A 22,184-nucleotide genomic window follows, 5' to 3' on the forward strand; every position below is an offset into this window, starting at 1 on the left:
TTTGTTCCCAAATCTCACCCCATCATTTAAAGATTGTGTGGTTCAGCTGCTTCTCTCCTCCATATTTAATTCTCACATGCCCAGGTACACAATGTGGTCTGAGGCATTGTGAAGTTATGTTCAGATTTGATTTAAAATAAAAGTGAATGCTGCCAATTGTCTATACTCTATTTATGGTAAAACAAAGCTTCCATCTGTTTTAGTCCCACCTAACTATATCTGAGCAAAATAAGATTAATTTAGAATGTCTGTGCCTGCTTATGCTACATCTGACTTTGGCCCAATATACCTGCTTCTTGGATGGCATCTCCAACAATTGTCATACTATAGTAATCCAATACAGAAAAGTCCATATGGATCTTATTAAGTGTAAACATTTACACCGTAACCATTTTTAATCCTGCTTAAGTCAGATTTGAAGACAGTATCCTGTCTCACTGATTTTACTTCATTTCTTCCCAGAGCATTGCTGCATGATGTTTTGAAAAGATTCATATGATCCCTCATGAACTAGATCTGCAAAGGTTTTAATACATGTAGTTCTCCATTCTTTCCAATTGACCCACCAAGTTTTATTTTGTTTTTAATCTTTAAAATGAAATGGTTCTAATGTTAGTCTCTTCATATCTGACAGATGAGAAACAAATCTTCAATAGTATAGAGTCAGGCAAAGTTTGGTCCCATAAGGCAGTTTCATATTACTTAGCAGTTAAGAATGACAGCATAGCCTACCTAGGGACTTATTGGGCTGTTATGAGTATGTTTATTAGCAACCATGGGAAATACAATTCACATGTTGACCCAAAAATTATTGACTAAGGGTGTTAGTTTTTCTTATTTTGCTCTTTAACAAAGTAAATTTAAATTCAGATTCTTCATCTATTTATTCAAAGGGTAGCTGATTCTGTTTTGTCAAGCTAAATTTAAAAGTACAAACTGTAAGTCCTTCTCTTCAGACTAATAAAATATCTACCTATTATAAATCACGAAGGGAACATTTCTTAGTGTTATTACATGAGGCAGATGTGAATCTCCATTGACTTCCACTGGCCATCATGTACACAGCTGTGTGCAACATGTTGCAGCATCAAAATTTTCCATAATGTGTGAAGGGGTAGAATAATATACAGAAGAAAAGTTAGAGACAGTTAAGGCTATTACATACCGAATATATTGTCATTTCTGCTACCTTCTCTGTTCCCTTTGAAGTGTAACATGTTTTATATTTATTGTATAAAACTTGCTATTGCCACTTTATTATAATATGCATGGAATAGATTGTAGCACAAACAGGAGCATCTCATACAAGAGAGATTCACACACATAGTTTTCTCAGAATTGCACTTTTGGAGTGGTGGGTGTTTGCTGATTTCCTCCCGTAGACCTGGCCTTGGATTTGGGGCTAAACTCCATGGTCTGTCTTGCTGGCCACTGACCTAGAGATGGCTTATGACTGCATAAATTAACTTGGAGAGGGGAAATAATGCTAAAAATGTGATTGTCCAAGCCGTGTGGACTGCTTTCAAAAGGTATTCCATGGGAGTTAGGGCAAGGAAGAAATAATGCATAAATATTTCAGAATGTAAGCTTAAATAAATAAATAAAATCTATGCCCCAGTCCTGCAAAGACGCTAATTGCCCTTATTCATGTGAGTAGTCCCAGTGACTCCAATGGAACTCCGATTAAAAGTTTGCAGCATAAAGTCCATTGCCTGATATAAAAACTCCAAAGAGGTACAGAACACCACCTTTCATCTAATGGGTTGCCAACTCAGAAAACTCAGGCATGACCATGTTATTCTCATTAACTATTTCACTGATGATTGTTTTAGCAAAAACGTGTAGCTACTTCGGGTTTGTTGGAGGAACGTGAGTAGGGACCCACTTTCTTCCTTCTCTTCAGTTGTGTTTGATACAAAGAGAGAACACATTGAAATTACATGTCTAAACATTGCTTTTAATACACATTTTAAACAGTATTTTTTTATGTAAGAATCATCCGAATTATTGCAAGGAATGCATTGTTCACCTGCTCCTGTAACTGATTTGTTAGTGGCTCATGAAGCCATCCAGAGTATGAGTGGGCTCCTCTATGATGTTATATACCCATTCTTTGCAGCATGAGACACTGAATTCAGAGGTTGAGTGGAGGTACTCTGGGATTACAAAAACAATGTATAGCCTATACAAGTTCTACATGATGTAACTTTTCTTGTTCTTTGTTGCAAAGAAATAGGCATAGGTTTGTAGAAGTTCCTTGTATTGAATCAAACAAGTGTTTGGGTTATTTGCTTGGATTTTCTTCCATTCTCCTTTTATTTTGTTCCAAATTGTCCAAGAACAATGACAATGTATGGAGGTGGTGAAGTAGAAAAGGCATTGCAGTGGAACAGTAGTTGGGAAGTGGTTGTAGTGCCTCATGAATACTTCCATTAATTGGCATCTTGATTGAGTAGACTAGAGTAGAGTTTTCTCTAAGTAAGCTTTGGAATTTCAAAGGGTCCAAGAGTTTTCAGGAGTGGACTATTGTCCTGGCTTGTTCTAAACTTGGAGTGTGGAGAGTTTGGATTTTTCCATAAAGGAGAAAGTTGTTTGATCAGGACAACAGATAGTCTGTGTTTCTTATGCCCAAGTCCAGCCTGAGGAGCCAGTCCAGGGTTTGGCAGGCAATGGATTTTGATTGAGAGGATTGTCTGTGAGACCTCATATGGTGAGGAGTTTTGATAAGATCTTGGTGCTGTCAAATCAGAAGCATTTTTCATGTGAACACGAATATTTCCAAAGACAATGAACCTTGTGAACTTAATCATACAGCATCTGAATCATTCCTCTGTGAAATCTTTGGTCGCTGGATTACATGTCTACATGCTAGCAAGATTTCCACATTAATTTGTGAATCTGGAAACAAGATTAAGATGGCATAGGAGAGAAACTTGAAATAACAGTACAGAATCAAAATTCTGCTCTTCAATGCATGCTACCATTTAATGGGCTCTTTTTGCTGAATTTCAGCTACTCGAGTTCAGACCAATTGACTGTACTACTCATGTAGCATACTGCAACTCTTCTATACTGAGTGCATTTTAGAGTGCTTCAAAATAATATTCACAATGCTTTACAGTTTGAGTGCTCCAGTTACAAGCAGCATGAAATACAGAGAAGTACCTCTTTTATTTTGATTTAAAGCATGACCATATCCATAAAAACAACTATGTAAAATATCATCTTGTTCACACTGTCTGTGCTCTAAATTCATCTGTTTCTTTATGGACACAACTAAAATTTTAATAATAGCACGGTAGAGTAAGTGAACCTGTGGCACAGTGAGTTGGGTATTCTGTCCCTTGTGTCATCAGATTAAAATAAAACTTCCTGGTTTCAGAATCTATCCTGGTAATGATAAAACAGGCTAAAAGAATAGCACTCAATGTTCAAATCTCAAGCTGAGTTTGAGAGGTTGACAGTTAGAAAAACCATCGTAATTCTGCAATGTTCATTTTCAGAGAGTCACTTGACTGTACTTCAGCTACACTGCAAAGACTTTCAGCTTTACAAATTTCCAACTGAAGCTGATATCAAAGCTCTGAAGTATAATTACTGTGAGCTCTGGCTCTGATAGTTTTAAAATTATATTGCCAACATATAAAGCAGTCCACAGACTTCACTTTGAAGACCCATCCCGTATTACTTATTTAGACCTTACTTAGGCAAAAGTCTCATTTGAATCAATGGATGACTTACCTGAGCACTGATGGGGCTGAGTAAAGATTGCAAGATTGTACTGTGTGAATGTGAATAGAAAGCTATTACAGAACATGATTAGTGAGGGTATTTTATTATTGAGAAATTTAAAGTATGTCAACTTTCAAATCAATCTGGAATTTTAGAGAAACCAGTGAGGAAAGTTTAGAATCAGAGTAAATGGTTGGAGCCAGAGATCATTTGAACAGCAGAAGTTTAAGTGAAACCATGAAAAATATAGTGGAAGATTATAAATAAAAATATGAAGGAGCTAACCTTTAAAATGACAGTCATGACTAGTATCTCCAATTTATTTTTAAATGAGAAGCTGTTTCTGTAAGGCATTACACTATGTCAAAGATGCTAAAGAACCAGATTTTACCACTCTGTCATGTTACATAGCCTCTTAGTCTATGAATAGGCCTATAAATCATTAAGAATGCTCACAGTTTAGTATACTACTCAATATAAATAAGGATGACATAATCTGGTCCAAGACAGGCAGAGGAAACCAAGAAAAAATGCTTCTTAAAAGGTAATGGGGAGTTAAATAATAAACAGCAATTACTAGAAGATCCTAAATTTGTGAAAGTGATGGGTTGGACCCCACCCCCTGTCCGGGATGCCATCTGATGTACTAGGGTTTCACGCAGCCTGCCTGCTCCACTAGCCTGGGTTCCCTCTCCCTGTTTTGCTGAATAAGGCTCTCTGGCTTCTGGCGCACACGTATACAGGCAGGGACACACCAGCTGTAGATTCACAGAGTCTGCACACAGCTTTCTATGGGAAAATTCAATTACAGAGTTTCCCAGCACTCAAGTTCAGCTCCCCTCTGGAAAGTACACCCAAAATAATATTATCTTGCGCTATAGAGAAATCTATACAACATAAACTCATAAATTTGCCCCCTCCCTCAATGTGGAGGAAATTATGCACAACTTCTTGCCACCCCCTCCAGTTATAGATTGCACAAACTGAGTATTATAATAAACAAAAACAAGTTTAACTACAAAAGGCAGATTTTAAGTGATTAGAAAGGATAGCAAACAGAACAAAGCAGATTACTAAGTAAATAAAACAAAATGCATACTAAGCTTAAGATCTTAAAGAAATTTGTTTCAAAAAGTAATTTCTCACCCTAAATGTTGCTTTTGGGCAGGATGTGGAAATTCTTGAAGGCTAGCTACCCTGCTTGCAATTTAAATCTTCAGACATTGTATTCGCAGGCCAGATCCCTTTTCCAGCCTGGACCCCTTCCCCCACCACACCTCTACCCCCACCGTGTCTTTATTTCTCAGATCTTTCCAGCTGCCATCCTGGGTGGGGATTCAGTGAAGAGTGAACCTGGATCAACTTTCTCCCCAGCCTTAAAAAGAATTTACATTAGGCAGGAACTTTTTGTTTCCCAATCTTGACCTCTCCTTCCTTTTAGTGGAAAATCACTAGAAGTCCAAGATGTTGTTTAGTACCAGGTGACCTTGTAGTGCCAAAGCAATGTCCCAGCTTCTCAGCAAGGAGAGAAATTAGTATCTTCAAAGTCTTATTTTTTCTCCCTAATGGCCCATCAAGGCTGATAGACTGCTGTCTGGTGGGTGTTTCCCAAGTACACACACACTTGTAATTGTTACATACTCAATATTCCTAATTATAGATACAGAAATGATACATGCATACAAATTGAATAATCACATTCAGTATAATAAGCTTTCCAATGATCTCTCACATGACCTATCTTGCATAAAACATATCTTAGTTATTCCATATTCATATCATAACAATATTTCTATGAAGAATATGGAGTGTGACATCACAGTTAAACATGGACAAGAAATGCCAAATAACATTACAAGTTATAATACCTAAAGGTAGTGGTATATGAACTCTATGAAAGGTAATTGCTGTAGAGGAGGTAGTATTTAAAATACGTTTGGACAGAGAATTTGGATTTATAGTTCATCTTTCTAACCCAGTGGTTCCCAAACTTGTTCTGCCACATTTGCAGGGAAAGCCTCTGTCAGGCCAGGATGGTTTGTTTACCTGCCTCATCCGCAGGTTCGGCCAATTCCGACTCCCAGTGGCCACTGTTTGCTGCTCCAGGCCAATGGGAGCTGCTGAAAGTGGCGGCCAGTACGTCCCTTGGCCTGCACCGCTTCCAGAAGCTCCCATGGGCCTGGAGCAGTGAACCGCGGCCACTGGGACCTAGGGTCATCCGAACCTGTGGACGCAGCAGGTAAATAAACCGGCTTGGCCCACCAGGTTTTCCCTGCACAAGTAGCGGAACAAGTTTGGGAACCACTGGTCTGACCCAATGTTTTGAAGTTGGACTTACGCAATTACTTTTTTTCTGTGGCAGTTGACTTATTACTAACATCTTTTTTTATAATCAGTCTGTGCAATAAAGAATATTTTAATGTTTAGCTTTCTCAACACCTTTTCTTCTGTCTATCCTGACTTAAGTATACTGTGCAATAGTTTAAAATACAAGTAGAAAGGAACCCTTATTATCTGTTGAAATAGTCATACCTGTGTTCCACTTCTAATAAATAAGTAAAACAAACAATTTGCACAGTTTGTCCCATTGCATCCACTTCTTTATTCATGACCTAGTGTGGACTCTTCCTATAAAGAAGCTTAATGTACAGGTGCATGCTGGCATGATAAGGTGGAGGCAAGCAATGATTTGTGAGATTCCAGTATAGCATAACATCAGTTTTGGTTCACCTGAGAGTTATTCACATGCTTATTATGTATAAGTTATGAGGAAGAAGAGTATTATTAAATAAAATACCTACTGTCCTCAGAACAGCAATAATTATAGTGACTTAGAAAGAAACTGCTACTGGATATTACATATTTCAGATTCTGTCAACTACAGTTATTCTCCTGCTTTGACCCGTGCAATCTGTTTCTTAAAAAACCACAAAACAAAGACCCCCCTACCCCAAACCTAAAGAACAACAGTGATGGCCACTGGAAGGGAAGAAGAAATATACTGTAGGTTTTGCTTCCACTCATCCCCTTTTCAGTATAAAATTGATGATGCACTGAAATGTCAAAGCACCGTCCCAAATTGTGCACTTTCATTCTTTATTCTACAGATTAAATAGTATATTGCAAATTCATATTATAAACTGTTATTTCCTTTAATATATTTTAATGTAAATTACTTAAATATTTTTTCTTAAGTTTCCTGAAGTTGGAAGACTGCCGTAGTAAGATAATCATGGATTCTTTTCTAATTTTAATGTGCTGAACGATGGTGTGTTTACCACCATATGGAAGAAAAAATTACATATGTGGTAAGACATTCACTCTCAATAAAGCTGTCAGCCTTCCTTTCAAAGGTCACATCACTGCTGTGAAATACCAGACAGAGGCGGAGGCTGTTACACGCATCAGTCATCTCATCAAAATAATGATGCAAATTGCAATATGTCCACTGTACTGTATTTATTACGTTATTATTATTACATGTTTTTAAAGCACTCACACCATAATTACTGGGTATTATTTTCCTAAAGTTTAATGTACAGGACTGCAGAAAATGTACTCCCACACTCTTATCTCAGAACCTCTTACCAGAACAGAGCAATTATACATGGTGGTGTGGTGACCACACAGCTGTCAGGAAAACGTGTCCATTAAGAGATTAATCCTGTACCATGCCCTAACTATAGCAAGACTGGCACTCAGCTTGGTCTATGACTTGATGGGAATGTTTTGTCCCTTGACCCTCTGAGGTATATCCTGGGCTAAATCAGCTCAAGTGCCACTACTGACTGAAGTGGACTCACCAGAGTGCAGAAAGAAGTAGTCTCTGTCATGGTGTCTGAAGTGGCTCTCAACTGAGAGTGCCAATTTCAGATCAGACTGTCGGAAAACGTCCCAAACTGGTGGCATATTCTGTAATTAGATTTCACCAACCCAGTAACATATGTGAACTCCCAGTCTTACCATGAAGTCACAAACAGTCCCCTTAAGCTCTCTAGCCTACTTGCCACTTAGACAAACTGGATTTTGTGATACTGGCCACTGTATCAAATACCACATCACATGACATTACTCCCAGCCCCAAAGGGTCGGTCATTTAACCCTGATCAATTAATACTTTTGATCTCTCACCAAAGACAATGCTGGCAACCAATTTCTCTAGTAAATTAACTAAAGGTTTATTAAGAAAAAGTAATGAGAGTCATTGAGGGGGTAAAGCAGGTAAAATACATTAACAGATTAGTCAAATTTTGTAAGTCCAAAATATTAACAGAATTGTAGAAATCTGCTAAATTTCCAAAAACGTTCCTCCAGTAATTTTGGGAATCTCCATCCACTTGTTCAGTATTCCACCTTGGTAGAATCCAAAACAGTTCAGAGCTACAGGATCATTCCCTAGATCCATTCTTATAGTATCTTTCCATGGAAGGCAATTTGGCAAGTGTTTTCATTCACAGCATGGGCTCTTCCTTTGTTGCTTAAATATAAACATAGTCTGTGATTTTCCATTGTTGAATACAATGACCCATGCTTTGACGTTAACAATCTTTTACATTTCCAAGGCTCCAATCTCCTATGATGGGTAAATGTAGCGTAAACATAATGTGATAGCCAGAAGAAATCCTTCATTAGTTTTCATGAAGTTTACACATTTAGTATATTCAAATCTTAACACTAACACACACTTTAATTTTTGGTTATCTAATTACCAGGCATACATAATGGAATATGGTAGTGAACAATAGGTTATAGGTAAGTGGAGACAATAACATTGACATTTTTTGATATTCACCCACAATTGTGACTTAGTCTATGGTTTTGATGTCAGCTGGCCTGTTAGTGTCACAGTCTCGTGCACTCAGTATCCACTACCTTATATATAATATAGGCAATTGGGTGTCATTACTATATATTTGAGTTATGAGCTTTTCTATTTCATCTCAGATCCAGCTATTTACAGTATTCAAATACAAATATTGGGCCAAGGTAATCCTGCAGATACAGATGATGCAAACTGCACCCAAAACACAAGCTTTTCAGTCACCAGCTCTTGCAATTACAACAATCTAAAGTATAAGAATTGCTTTTGCATCAAATACAGATATCCATAAGTTCCCGCTATTGCTGGTGTCCTTTACTGGCAAACACAGAATGTTATCCCATCCTCCTAGCAAATTTCCTCATTTAAATATGTATTCATCTGAGTCTCACCAATATAAACAACGGACACTGTGCAATGCAAAGGCACTTATTTCCTGGATGAATTGTAGTAGGGACTATGTAACTGGCAAATATGTTTGAGGGGGAAGGGAGGGAAATGTCCCTGTGTACACACTAAACCTTTTTAGTGTTGTTTTTAATATTGTTACATCTAGAAACTTGTAATATATGACAAAGGACATTCAAAGTTGGTTTATGTCTAAGGTAACATTCTATTTCTTTAAACTGACAGTTGCAAAAGTAAGAGCTCATATAAAAATTCTTCTCCAAGGAAACTATTTGTCAGTTGAGTAAAATTATCATACTGTTTGTCTTTGTGTCCGTGAATCAGAAACATGATGCTTAAACATCCGTGTTTGATGGTGAACCTGAGAAAATTTGGAGGCTCTGAAAGCTTCCAATAACAATCTCCGTCTAGACAAGGCCAACAAATGTAAGAGTCTACATATGTTTGAATAAGGAAGAAAGGATTTATTTTGTGTTATAAATGAGCTGGGGAAGGGAATATAAACTTGGGGAAATGGAATGAAAATAAGTACATGAAAATTTAGAATGCACATCAGGGAAACTTCCCTAAAGTGAAATTATTGAATTGTGCAATAATCACTCTGTTCAGCAATCAACCCAGTTATGTCAGAGAGGTTCAAAATAATGAAAGGTACAGCAAAGGTAAATCAGGTGCTCATGTTTACCTTTTCTCATCATGCAGAAACAAAGGAACATCCAATGACATTGAAAGTCAACAATGTCAAAAATTAATAAAAGAAAGTACTTATTTAACCTGTGGAGCTCACTGCCATAAGAAATCGAGAGTTTGTAGGATTTTTAAAAAGGATTAAAATGTATATTGGTAAGGAGAACTTTATATAACTTTTTTAATATTTAGGGAATATAAACCCTTATGTTTCAGGGAATAAACCAACCATTAACAAACCGATTTTGAATGATTTTTTTTTATGAGCAGTTGATTCCATAGAACTGTCTATAGTACTTTTTCTGAAGTATCTGGTATAGGCCCCTGTCAGACTGGAGAGTTCGGACAGGTTTGATCTAGCATAGCAATGTTCCTATTACTGAATTGTCCAGGGAGGGAAAAATAACTTCTATCAAGCATAACCCCTTTCACAATTAACTTCTTCATAATCTCAACCCTAAATACCCTCCTTCTGATCACTTCCACATATGGTCCCCTCAATCCCTCTTCTCCTTCCTTGCTTCCCATTAGAGTCCCCACAGTCCTCTCCTTTTTCAGTTCCCATTGCTCACATTCTCTTTTCTTTTCTCTTCTCTTCTCTGATCCTCCACCCAAGAGCAGGACAGGGCATGCCTATCTCCTGTTTGTCCCAGTAAATAATTTTATTTGCATTTATTTATTTTATTAACTGAGGGAAAGAGTGAATGGATAAGATTCACTTTGTATCCCCAGTGAGCTTCTATCCATATTCAAAGAGTCTTCATGTGTGCAATAACTTCTTATGCACTATTGTTGATAGCTATTTTCAGTGGGTGAACTTCAGACAAAGCAACAGTCATGATTGGTTGGTTAGTTAAGGGTCTTGGGGTAAGGGTCTTGTGACTGCTTTATATCACTGATCCCTTCAAATAACCTTTGGAGCTTTTTTCTTAGTCTTACTTCAGAATTGTGAGCCATTCCCTTGAGACATGACTAACAGAAGCCTCACAGTGAGTGATGATATATTTAATGGCGCAGCATCAAGAATGCATAAAGGGGTTATTTTCTTATGTTCTTTCTTTCTTTATTTTTCTTTTTCTATCTCTCTCTTTCTTTCTACTAACAGCTTCATAATAGAAAAATTCCCCTCATGAAACTTTACCTGTTTTAACTTTCTAATTCTTCAGTGTTCGTTTCTCAGAATGTTTTGCTGTATAGACCAAAAAAAAAAAAAAAGCACTTGTAGTTCACTGTGCACCAGACAGAGAATCCCTTGAAGACAGAACATCCCTTGAACTGACCTTCTTTTGGAAGGATTCATAAAGCTTCTTTTTAGACTGTTCATGCTATTAGAGTGTGTGTAGGGGACAAAGGAGATCAAGGAAGGGAACTACAGAGTCCCCTGGAGTTTCTGGCAACAGCAACTATAACAGGAACATTTTGGGGACGGAAATGGGGAAGAGATTCTGGGGAGGCTGAAAAGGGATAAAGGTTAAATAGAATAAGTGAACTAACCTTCAGAAACTTTTGAAACTCACCTATCATGAACAATTATAAAGTGCATGAAACAATGCCACAAACCTGAATATGATTAAATACTTACAAGTGCTGATGCCAGTAGCTTCATTGTTTGAACTTTTTATCTTGCTTTCTTGACTAAATGTTAAAAATTGTAGAGTATGCTTATGTCTATCAATTAGTGATACAAATTTGTTCAATATTTTACTGTAAAGTTCAAACTTTCTTTAATTTAGAAGAGCTATAAAAGGCAAGTTTAATTTCTAAGATATTTAAAATTTGGTATACTGTTTTCCCCCTTCTTCAGAAAGTGCCTGATATTACTGAACTTAGTAAAGCTGTAATGTGATGTATGCCTTTTGACAATATTATGCCAATATTCATCTTAATATTTATTAAAATAATAAGCAGGAAGCTTTTAAAATGTGTTCTAGGTTTTTTTCCTCTGAGACAGTGAAGGACTCTACACTGAGGCAAAAAGAGTGGAAAATCTTGTTCTAATTGAATACTTCAAGAAATCTCAGGTTTCAACAATGTTATATAGCAATGTTGAAGTAGCTGAAATTCCTTTGCAACAACATAACAAAATATTTCACAGTAACTTTTTAGATAACAAAAGCAGGACTTTTTTCTTTAAATGCTTTTACTTTGAATAATTTATTTCATTTTATTATTGATAGCTTTATTACTAACCTTATTTCCTTTTCGAAGGTCTCTCTACTTTAGTGGTGCTCAATGAATATGAATTCTTCCTGCGCTATCAAATGATTATTAGGACATAAATGGAGTGATCAGGTAAGCAACAAATGATTCTGGTTAAAAAAAAATCATATGGAACAAAGTTAATATTACCCCTTGATCTCTAGGAATCTCTAGTTTACAGCCTATCAAATGCTAACCTTAGTAGACAAAGCAGTTTTTGCTGCTTAGAGCATATAGCAAGGTTTTGCCAAACCTAGCTATGATGGCAAAATATGCCACCTTTTAAAACTGCTGTGCAATTGGGTAAATTGTACTCTGATGCAGAAGGACTGTACGTTTCTGTATGAGGGAAAGGAGGATAGCAGTGTAATCACCCCAGATAATAACTTCCATACCCTTTGAATGTTTCTGAAACTAATTGTATCTGCTTCGTGTAGGCTGATGCAAGGAAATGACTAGGATCAGGCTGGGGTGAGAGGTGGTTATTTTGTGGATTCAGTAGTCAGAAGTCTTTGCATAAGTGCTGCCAAGAAAAACATGGCAACTGTTATAATCTGTAGGCTAAAGTAGTAGCAGTGGTGGAGGGAGGAAGTGGTTTAACTGCCATTCCATACTCTCCCTAAGAGCTGGAGAAATGCATTTGCAGTACATCTGCATTTCACCTACATAAACAAGATGGGTTACTGAAGTTTTTGTGGTTGAGTAAATTGCATTTTTCAGGAAATGATAGCCAGGGTATTACTTTGGGGACAACATTGATTTTAGCTCCTAAGTAAATACAAAACTGATGTTAGTACATTTTCTAGAGAGAAGTCTCTATCAAGCAAATAACCATGGAACAGTTTGATGCTAAATATAATTGATCTAAGAAAACAAAACACAGAAAATAATTCCCATTCCTTGCTGATACCTTTCCATCTGTCCTTTTTGGGTCACATTATATGTTCAATAGTGCTGATATTAAATATCTATCCTTAATCTATGCAGTGCAGTTGTAGCCTTGGTCCAATAAAATATATTACCTCTCCCATCTTGACTCTCTAATATCATTATCCTGGAATTTGATCTTGACATGCAATATAAAATTTTGCCTTTATTCTGCTGTCTATTTTAACAGAATTTGCACCCATAAAACAGTTGTAAGCCATACACACACAGATTAACACATTTCAGAATCTCACTTTGACTCTGTGTCAATTTTGCAAGCACAGCTTGTCAGAAATTATCCTAGATATTAAAACAAATGTACATAAAAGACAGACTAATTGTCAAACAGCACCAGTCTCATGGTGAGAAGAAGCTATTGACATTTAATTCCTTGGCCTGGATCATACTTGCTACCTATCAACAGCTGTGGCGAAGTGTCATATTGATAGGGGCACAGAAAAGGTAGAAAGCTACTATGAGACTGAAGCTGTTAGACCGTCGACAGAGAGAAAAATACATGTACCATGTGAGTAGGATGAGAGATTTGACTGAAGGATCAGTGGGCACTGACAGTTCTTAAATGATGTAGAACTATATTACTACTATAGGACATCTGAAGTCTCTTCAGTGCCTTGAGTGTCTGTGTAATTAACTGTTTCTTTGAAAGATACACATTTAAAACTTCTTTGTGTGACATGTTTGATACAAAAACTGATTAAATATAAGGCATTTCTCTTATATATTTATATGACAGTAGCACCTAGCTGTCTCAGCTGAAATCAGGACCCCATTGTGATAAGAACTGTACAAGCCTGTAGTAAAAGATGGACCTTCTTCCAAGGAGTTTACGATCTAAATAGACAAGACAGGCAAAAATTGGGAGGACATTTGTCAAGAGTCATATAACAGGCTAGTGGTAAAGCCAAGAACAAAACCCAGTTTCTTGACCCCCAGTCCAGTGCTCTATTCACTGTCTGTGTTGCCTCTGTGTAAAAATATATATATATATATATGTGTGTGTGTGTACAGTATATACATATTCCATATATATTGTGCAAGGTCTTCTTTGACTGCTCAGTTTTTCTTGTAATATTGTTTTGCTTGCAGTTAAGTTTTTTCAAATACTTATTATATAAGCATGCTCTCTTTTTTACTAACAATGTTTATATTTCAATAGTGCCCAATTGCTCCAGACATGATCAAGACCCCATTATGCTAGGCACTGCACAAAGACAACTGAAAAAACAGCCCGTGTCTTGAAGAGCTCAAATGCATTTATTAAGTAAAGAAAATGTTATTTACTGCACCAGGAATAAGAGTAACTCCTTCTCCACTTTGCTTCCTCTATGAGTTATGGTTGGTATTGCAAATAATATTAGATCACATTATCTCTGGTTTAGTTTTCTTTATTTTTGTTCCTTTGTATATGTTTGTGTGTGCAGACAGTTGTCATTTGCATCTTTCACACTCAAGTTGTTTCGCCGTCTCCTGGAATTTCTCCTGAAAAATTATAAACGTTGGCTGGTGCACAATGTGTTACAAGGTTCGTTATGATTTATGCATTTTTAATGTTCTGACAATTTAATAACTATATGCCACTTCTCTTCCACTACATAATACTGAACAATAACTACAGTTGAAGGTTTGCATTTTCTGCATGTTATTAAAAAGAAAGTTATGTCTCAAGGCAGTTTGTAATAATTCTGCAGTCAGAGGTTGAAATCAGAGGGGACAAAATTGATCTGATGCTGTTTCAACTTCCGTAAAATGCTAAATGTATTAACTTTAGTTCATTGTAAGGTAGACATAATTTGAGATTAAGCAGTACAGTCGATGTAATCAAGGTTTTCTTTTTAAACAACTGTAGTCGTGCTATTGAAAAGATGCAGTCATGAACAAGCTTAATAGAGAAATACACAATTATGTATGTTCTTCTGTTATTTAGGAATCATATACAGTATCCATTACAATAGAAGCATAACTACCTCATTGAGGTTAACTTTGCCCACATATATATCGGAACAAGTTAGTTCTTTTTCTGATTAGTTGCAATGTGAATTACTCATGTATATTTGGCCATTTACATCAATATGCAACACAAATAAAGCACAGCAGTCCTTGAAAGTGTTCTGGGATCATAATTATGTAAAAGATGAAGGGGAAAATAAAAGAATACAAACCTATAGTAAAAATTACATTTTTGCTATATCCAAATGTTAGAGGAATACTCTGTCCATGATCCAAAAAAACATGTGGAACAAGATTTTCAAAAAAAGCAGCAAAGAATCCTGTGGCACCTTATAGACTAACAGACAGTCTAGTCTAATCTATAAGGTGCCACAGGATTCTTTGCTGCTTTTACAGATCCAGACTAACACGTCTACCCCTCTGATACTTGACAAGATTTTCAAAAGTGCACAATTGTCATTTAAAGACTTAAGGTGCTTACTTAAAAAAATCAACTCATTGGGTGAAAATCTGGTCATGAGTGTCACAATGAGAGATGATAATTGCAGAACCCTATAAATATCTGGCCTTTGTAGGTGTGAGCACTTTTGAATATCTGGCCCCAAATTCTTCTGAAAATCTGACTTATAAGCAACTGCATAATATCTAATGGAACTACTCACAAGCTTTAAGTGAATTGTGCGATTGTGCTTTGTCAGACTAAGGCCAGAGTTCTCAGCTCCTTGTAGGATCATGCCATTAATCAGCAAGTGTTCCATTATTTTTTATAAGGCTAAAGCAATAGACCAAATCACATTGTACTCCAGATAACAGATATTCTGTCCTCTTTTTCTCTCTTTTAAGGTGGTCAGCAAAATCCAGCAGTACGCCAGCCACTCACTTAGGTCCTACTGTGACAAAGGGACCGTTCCGGAAAGATGGTACCCTATAACACCTCCGATATCTTCTTACTGCGAAAGTAAGTTTAAATTACCCTAGCTCTTGTCATTTTATACAGGTTCACATATTTCATAGAGTTCAAGGCCAGAAGCCCCATTAGATCACCTAGTTTGATCTATATAGCACAGGCCATTCACTTTCATGCAGTGACCTCTTTATTGATCCCAGTAACATTACCTCTACCATCACAGTCCCCTAGATCAAGCCTGTTTTTTTTTTCAAAGTGGATGTCTTAAGTTAGACTCCTAAATCCATAGTTAGGTGCATATAAGCAGCCTGACTTTGGGAAGTGTTAAATACACAACAGCACCCACTGGAGGGTCAGAAAAATCTACCCTCTACATGTTGATAGGTTCAGGAGAGATTATTATTAATAAATTACTACACTAAATTACTGAAATAAAGAATAAATATCTGGCTGATTTAGCACTTATGGATTTCAGTGGGAGTATGACTTTTGAATGGTGATTTTTTTTTCTTTGTATTTTTCATTATTTCAACTTTTCACACTTTTTGATTTTGTTCTACCTATGGCCTCCTGGGACAGACACACAGTTCACAGGTTTGTATTTCTAAAAACATTATATATACAATGAGTTGTGCTGAGGAGGAAAAGCGTTGTGTTTTTGGTCGATAAATTTTAAATTTTGGTCCAAGTCATGTGACACTACTCCATGGCAAACACTTTTTATTGCAATGTTTGTGTATGCGGGCATATATGCGGGGATATGGCTGGTTACTTTCTTGGGATCCAACTAGTTAATTTGGGATTATTTGCATTAAAAAAAAAGCCCTGGATGGTGATAAAAATACCTTCTTTAAATACTTTTAGTGTTGGTTTCTGTGTTTTTCATTATTTTAGAAATAAAAATATTATCAAGGCTCATGGAATATTAAAAAAAAGTAGTCTGTGACAACTAGTGAGTATTTGTATTTAATTCCAGTAACTTTGCAATGTAATCCAAGGAATTTGTGAATTTGGGACAGATAATATGTTGCTGATTTTTGAAATTGTACTCTGCTATAGCCAGATTTAAAAAAAACAACAAAAAAACAGCCATATGTTTCCACTTTGTTTTCTTTGTCTCTCACTTTGATCTGTTTCTCTGATGCAAACTGATCTAGGTAGTATAGTAGTATTCTTTTTCAGTGGCTTGATTCATCAGCATTTTAATTTATGTTTGTGGAGAATTTGTCATTAATATGAACAGTACTGAATAGACTAGATTCTGCCTGATTGTCCTCTATAACCATAATTCTGCATAATAGCTTGCATTTGTTTCCAATCTCCAAAACGTTAATCCTCCCCCTCCAAAAAATCAATATAAATTAGACCCTTTATGGTTTTAGTCTAAATCTATTTTATTAGAAACCACTCACTTTCCCCTCCCCCACTTTGTTTTTGTTTTGCTACCAAAAACAGGAGGAAGAATGAAATACAAACAATAACTCCCCCCCCTGTAATATTTTGTTCATAATTGAAAGCTCTAGTTTTGCTATGGCAATGCTATGGAGTGCAGGTAAATGCAAATACAAAATAATAAATCCACCCAGAATATTTGTAAAGGATTCTTAGTTGCAGGCTCTAAAGTAATAAATAAATAAATAAATGGGTTTATTCATTCAATCAATCCCTTCTCATTAAAATGAGTGATGCCTGGAAAATAACCCGTTAGACCACCCTATATTTGTAACAAGTGAATGCTATCATTCTACAACACTGAATTATTTTAACAAGCTGCTACATTATAGTCAAAGAAAGCAAAGAATTCCATCAGGCATTTGTCTTTTTCAGTTAAAGATGTATGAATGCCATTATTTCACATTCCTCAGACTCAGATTATTATAGGACAAGTGGGGAAAAGTGTAAGGTTGAATTTTATATGGAAAAAAAAACTTTCTCTGTATACAAGATCTAAACAAGTCTGTTACAATTAAAATGCAAAAATCCTACAAACAAACAATGAATAGTTATGTTTGCAACTGAATGGTAAAATAATCATTTTGAACAGATAAGTAATATTCTTATGTTCTGGTGACTAGACACTTATAGATGGTCTGCTGGCACTGACTTCTAGGAAAAGGCAGGTATTAAAAAAGCATCAAAAATAGATATGTTGGTTTTCTGTCATGTTAAATTACTGTAATTTCATAACACTTGGCTTTAGGTTCTGGTTCTTTAAATTGAAATTTGGAAGGCATTTAAAGGTTGGAGCATTGAGATTTTATGTTTCTGCTGAGGTCAAAAGAATTTATATGTATGATAAACTGAAAACTTTGCTGAAATATAGTCAAAATATAAACAAATATTCAAAAAGAGTTACATTAATTTTTTTATCATTTAATTAGAGTGGAATGTGCATTAATTAAAAAGGACTATTTCAAAGAAAATATTCTGGTCTAAAGACATTGTTCCTATGAAATGATCATTTTCCATGGGCCTTCTAACACTCCCATTAATGTTAATGGAATAACCACATTAACGCCCATGGTACAGGAGTAGACCCTAATTAAAAATGGAAAAGTTGCCTTTTTCTTTCCTGCATTTATGTAGATCAGGCCGGCACAACACAGATGGAGCCTCACTGTGCGGCCTGCGGGGGGATTCTAAATCCCCCGCACATGGCGTTCTGCGGGCAGCCCAGAGCCCTTTAAATCCCAGCCGCAGCCAGGAGTGAAAGGGATCTGGGCTGCCTGCAGCAACGGGGAGCCCAGAGCCCTTTAAATCCCAGCCCACAGCCGCTGATTGCCCCCTCCCCGGACCCCTGCCGCAACTGCCCCCCAGGACCCCCCACCCCTATCTAAATGCCACTGCTTCTTGTCCCCTGATTGCCCCCTCCCGAGACCCCTGCCCATAACTGCCTTTTGGAACCCCAGCCCCTATCTAAGCCTCCCTTCTCCTTGTCCCCAACTGCCCCCTACCTGTGCCCTGATAAACCTTGGGACTCCCATGCCTATCAAACTGCTGCCTGTCCCCTGACTGCCCCCCTGAACCCACCATCCAACCCCCCCTGCTCCCTGTCCCTTGACTGCCCCCTGGAACCCCCTACCCCTTCTCCAACCCCCAGCCCCCTTACCATGCCACTCAGACCAGCATGTCTGGCTCCATGCAGGTCCAGACATGTTGCTGCCATGCTCCCCCGCTGAGCCCACAACGTCCCACCCCCTTCCCAGCACCTGTCTTCCAGATTTGAACACCTCAAAATTCAGGAGTGCTCAAGCTCAATTTGGGCAGTTGTTACTTCATTTCTCCCAAATCAAATATACTGATCCACTGTAACTTGCTGTAGAAAAAGTAGGATAAAATTGAGCAAGAAATGCTTATTAGGACTGGAATTGCTATTTTCAAGGCCCTTGCCTTTTTGTTTGTTTAAAAGGAAGACAGTGATATTGCATTGGCAAATTCCCCATAGAAAGAAAGAGTGGAACAAAAGAATAATAAAGGCACCTCAGCTTTTCCTCATTTATGGAGGACAGTTTGATAATATGCATCCAGATATCCTCCAATCACACATGCTGAAAATTGATCCACTTTACTGCAGCTCTGTAACCATATGGGAACCAATCCTGTCTGTGTTTTGTGCACATCCAAAATTCCTGCTGAATGATCCGCCCTGGGAGTGAGTTACCATTGACCCAGGGCTGGGGCAGCAGGAGGTGGGGGGGGGGGGTGAGCCCAGGGCTGGGGCAGCAGCAGGGTGGGGGGAGGGCACTGGTGGGGAGGAAAGGGGGAAGCCCAGTGCTAGTGCGGCAGGGGGTGTGTGTGTGGGTGGGTGGGGGGAGAGCCCAGGACTGGGGCAGCAGGGAGGTACAGGGCGGAGCCCAGGGCTGGGACGGGGGACAGCCAAATTTTTTTTTGCTTGGGGCAGCAAAAAACCTAGAGCCGTCCCTGCCGGGTTCCCCCAGCTGCCGGAGCCCTGAGCCCTTTAATTTGCCCCTGAGGGCTCCCAGCTACCTCTTCAGCTGGGAACCCCTGGCTGATTTAAAATAAAATATCACCTCCCCACCCCCAACCTTTCTTTTTGGCCCACAGCTGTTTTGGTGGGGCGGTGCTGGGGAAGGAGGGTTTGTTTCTACAGGGCTGGGCGGCGCTGGAGTGGGGTGTTTTTGCGGGGCTGGGAGGTGCTCGGGGGGGTGTTTCTGCAGGGCCGGGAGCTTTCGGTCCTCAGCTGTTTTCTTTAGAGTAATGTGGCCCCTATATCAGGCCTTACGAGTTGTGCAGGCCCGATATAGATAATGACCATTTTAGTACTAGTGCACCTAATGTCAATCCTTTTCTCATTTACTATCACCTACAGACTGACTTCTCTGAAAGACACACAGACTCTAACCCATATCCCTCAAACACTCTTCTAACTCACAAAATACAATATAAGGGAAAAAATGTCCAAATTAACACTCTAGGTTATGTCTTCCATTTTGTCTTGTCTCTGATCAGATTCTCAGCTCTTTTCCTTCTAGAGTGAAGAACATACCATCAATACTTAATTAAGCAAAATAAATAATATTTATAAAAGAAGAAACTATCAAAAGATGACAGAATGAATAATTTCTTATAGTGCAGATTAGGCAGAGTCAATCTCTTTGGCAGTAGAGCCAGTTCTTAAAAATGGGAAATGTGGGATTTTCTCTGCTTGAGTTATATCCAGTATCACTCACTGAAATTCTGTAGATGCTGGGTGAACTTCAGGCTACCGTACTCAAATTAAAGGCATACCTCTCCTAGCTGGCAAAATCTCGTGGAGAGACAGTTAATCTTCCAGTGCCTCCCCATAGCAGGGCAAGATGCCACCTTCAGTTAAGGAAGTGATTGTTCAAATGGCAGGGGCACTTGGGCTATACCTGATTTCATTAACACTGGTCAATCAGATATTATGCTTTAGAACATGGACTGGCTTTCTGAGTCAGTAACCACAAGTGACGGAGAAAAAAAATTGTCTTTTTTTTTTTTAGTTAATGTGGCCAGTGCTTTGCCAAACATGGAATGAAGACAGTCCTGGCCCCCAAGAGGTTACAATCAGGTTTCCTGAGAATTGTTAGCTGGCCTGGATAACATTGATCATACTGCTGTCATGGCAGTGTTCCTCACTGGGATTGAGACAATTATGATTGTGGGGTGAATCCAAAGGGTAGTGGTGAGGGCCTTGCCATGCAGGGTACCACAGGGCTCTCCTGTGTCTCCTCTACTGTTCAACAGGTATGCAAAGTTGATAGGGAAGTAGTGAAATGATATGTCCTGCGTTATCACTAATACATGGATAATGCTCATCTATGTCATTATTATATTAGAACCATTAAATGGCTGAACAGCTGACCCGAGTCTAGAAATGGGGGTAAAATCCAGTCAGTAAAGCACCCAGTAGGTACGAAGACTACTTCTGTGTCTCCACTTCTTTGCACTTAGTCATCATTTCTGAGAGAAGCTGAACTGTTTTTACAGAATTAAAACAAAAACATAAATACTTCACCATCCTGTAGCAGACACCTGACTTGGAAAATTTCTAAGCAAAAATATAAGGAACTGAAAACTGGATCTTATAATGTAAAGAGTTGGACAGCCTTAACTGTAGGCATTGCTATGTGTGCTGCCTGTATGTGCTTGGGCACCCAGTTCCCAATTTTCTATAGCTTAATAAAGTTCCATAGTTGCCTACTTCTTTGGTTCATATCTTTCAAAAGTGTTTTAACTGTTGTTAATTAATTAGCTGTTTGAGATACAATACAAAGAGGAGCACCTGACATAGCTTATAGGAAAGTTCTGCTTTGAGCAGGGGATTGGACTAGATGATCTCCTGAGGTCCCTTCCAACCCTGATATTCTATGAAAGGCAATTTTCTGGAAACAAGAATAAGCAGAGCTAGCTATATGCTCATTATTGGTTAAACCTGATGTAACATCAAGTTAAGATCTATTTGATTTCTAGGAATCTTTATCTGGAGGAATATTTACAGATGAGTATTCATTAGAAATGTAATCAACATACTCATTTTCTTCAAAATGTAGAGCTCTGTTTCTATCCTGGATTGTGATAGTCTCTTTACAAGACAATAACTCTTCTTTAAGTGCATTGGTTCAATAATGTACAAATCTAAAGACTTCAGTAGATTTTAATGTTTTGTATATATTTTGTTTTTGCAAATGTCATTTTTGTCTGAAATGTGTATCCTGACAACTAATTTGAACACACTGAAATCTTTTACTGTTAGCTGTAATTGTTTGTGTTATAAAGTGTGCAGGTCTTTGTTCATCCTAACAACTCAAATTCTTGTAATTTGTTCCCTGACTTTTGAAAAATCTATTTCACTCGGACTTTGTACTCTTCCAGTAATTCTTAGATGCTAATTCCTTCTTCCTTAGGGAAAAATAATTGAACTCATTAATGTTTCAATTTAAATATGAACACAATTACCACTTAAAATTTTTGACCTATGTGAGCACATTTAACATGATAATTTATAGTTCAGCTAGCAATGTCTAGAACAAATATCTATTTATAACAGAGACA

General features: G+C 37.7%; 1 long non-coding RNA gene across 1 annotated transcript in view; it reads left to right on the forward strand.

Annotated features, from left to right (window-relative positions):
• LOC115652152 overlaps window positions 1–22,184 on the forward strand; it is a 50,233-nt gene that overhangs the window by 24,447 nt on the left and 3,602 nt on the right. Inside the window, exons 3-5 of the long non-coding RNA XR_004000564.1 lie at window positions 11,855–11,938; window positions 14,215–14,315; window positions 15,584–15,698. This is a non-coding gene — a long non-coding RNA (uncharacterized LOC115652152). The remainder of the gene's footprint in view (window positions 1–11,854; window positions 11,939–14,214; window positions 14,316–15,583; window positions 15,699–22,184) is intronic.

This window comes from Gopherus evgoodei, chromosome 5, assembly GCF_007399415.2.
Source record: "Gopherus evgoodei ecotype Sinaloan lineage chromosome 5, rGopEvg1_v1.p, whole genome shotgun sequence".
NCBI classification, from domain to species: domain Eukaryota; kingdom Metazoa; phylum Chordata; order Testudines; family Testudinidae; genus Gopherus; species Gopherus evgoodei.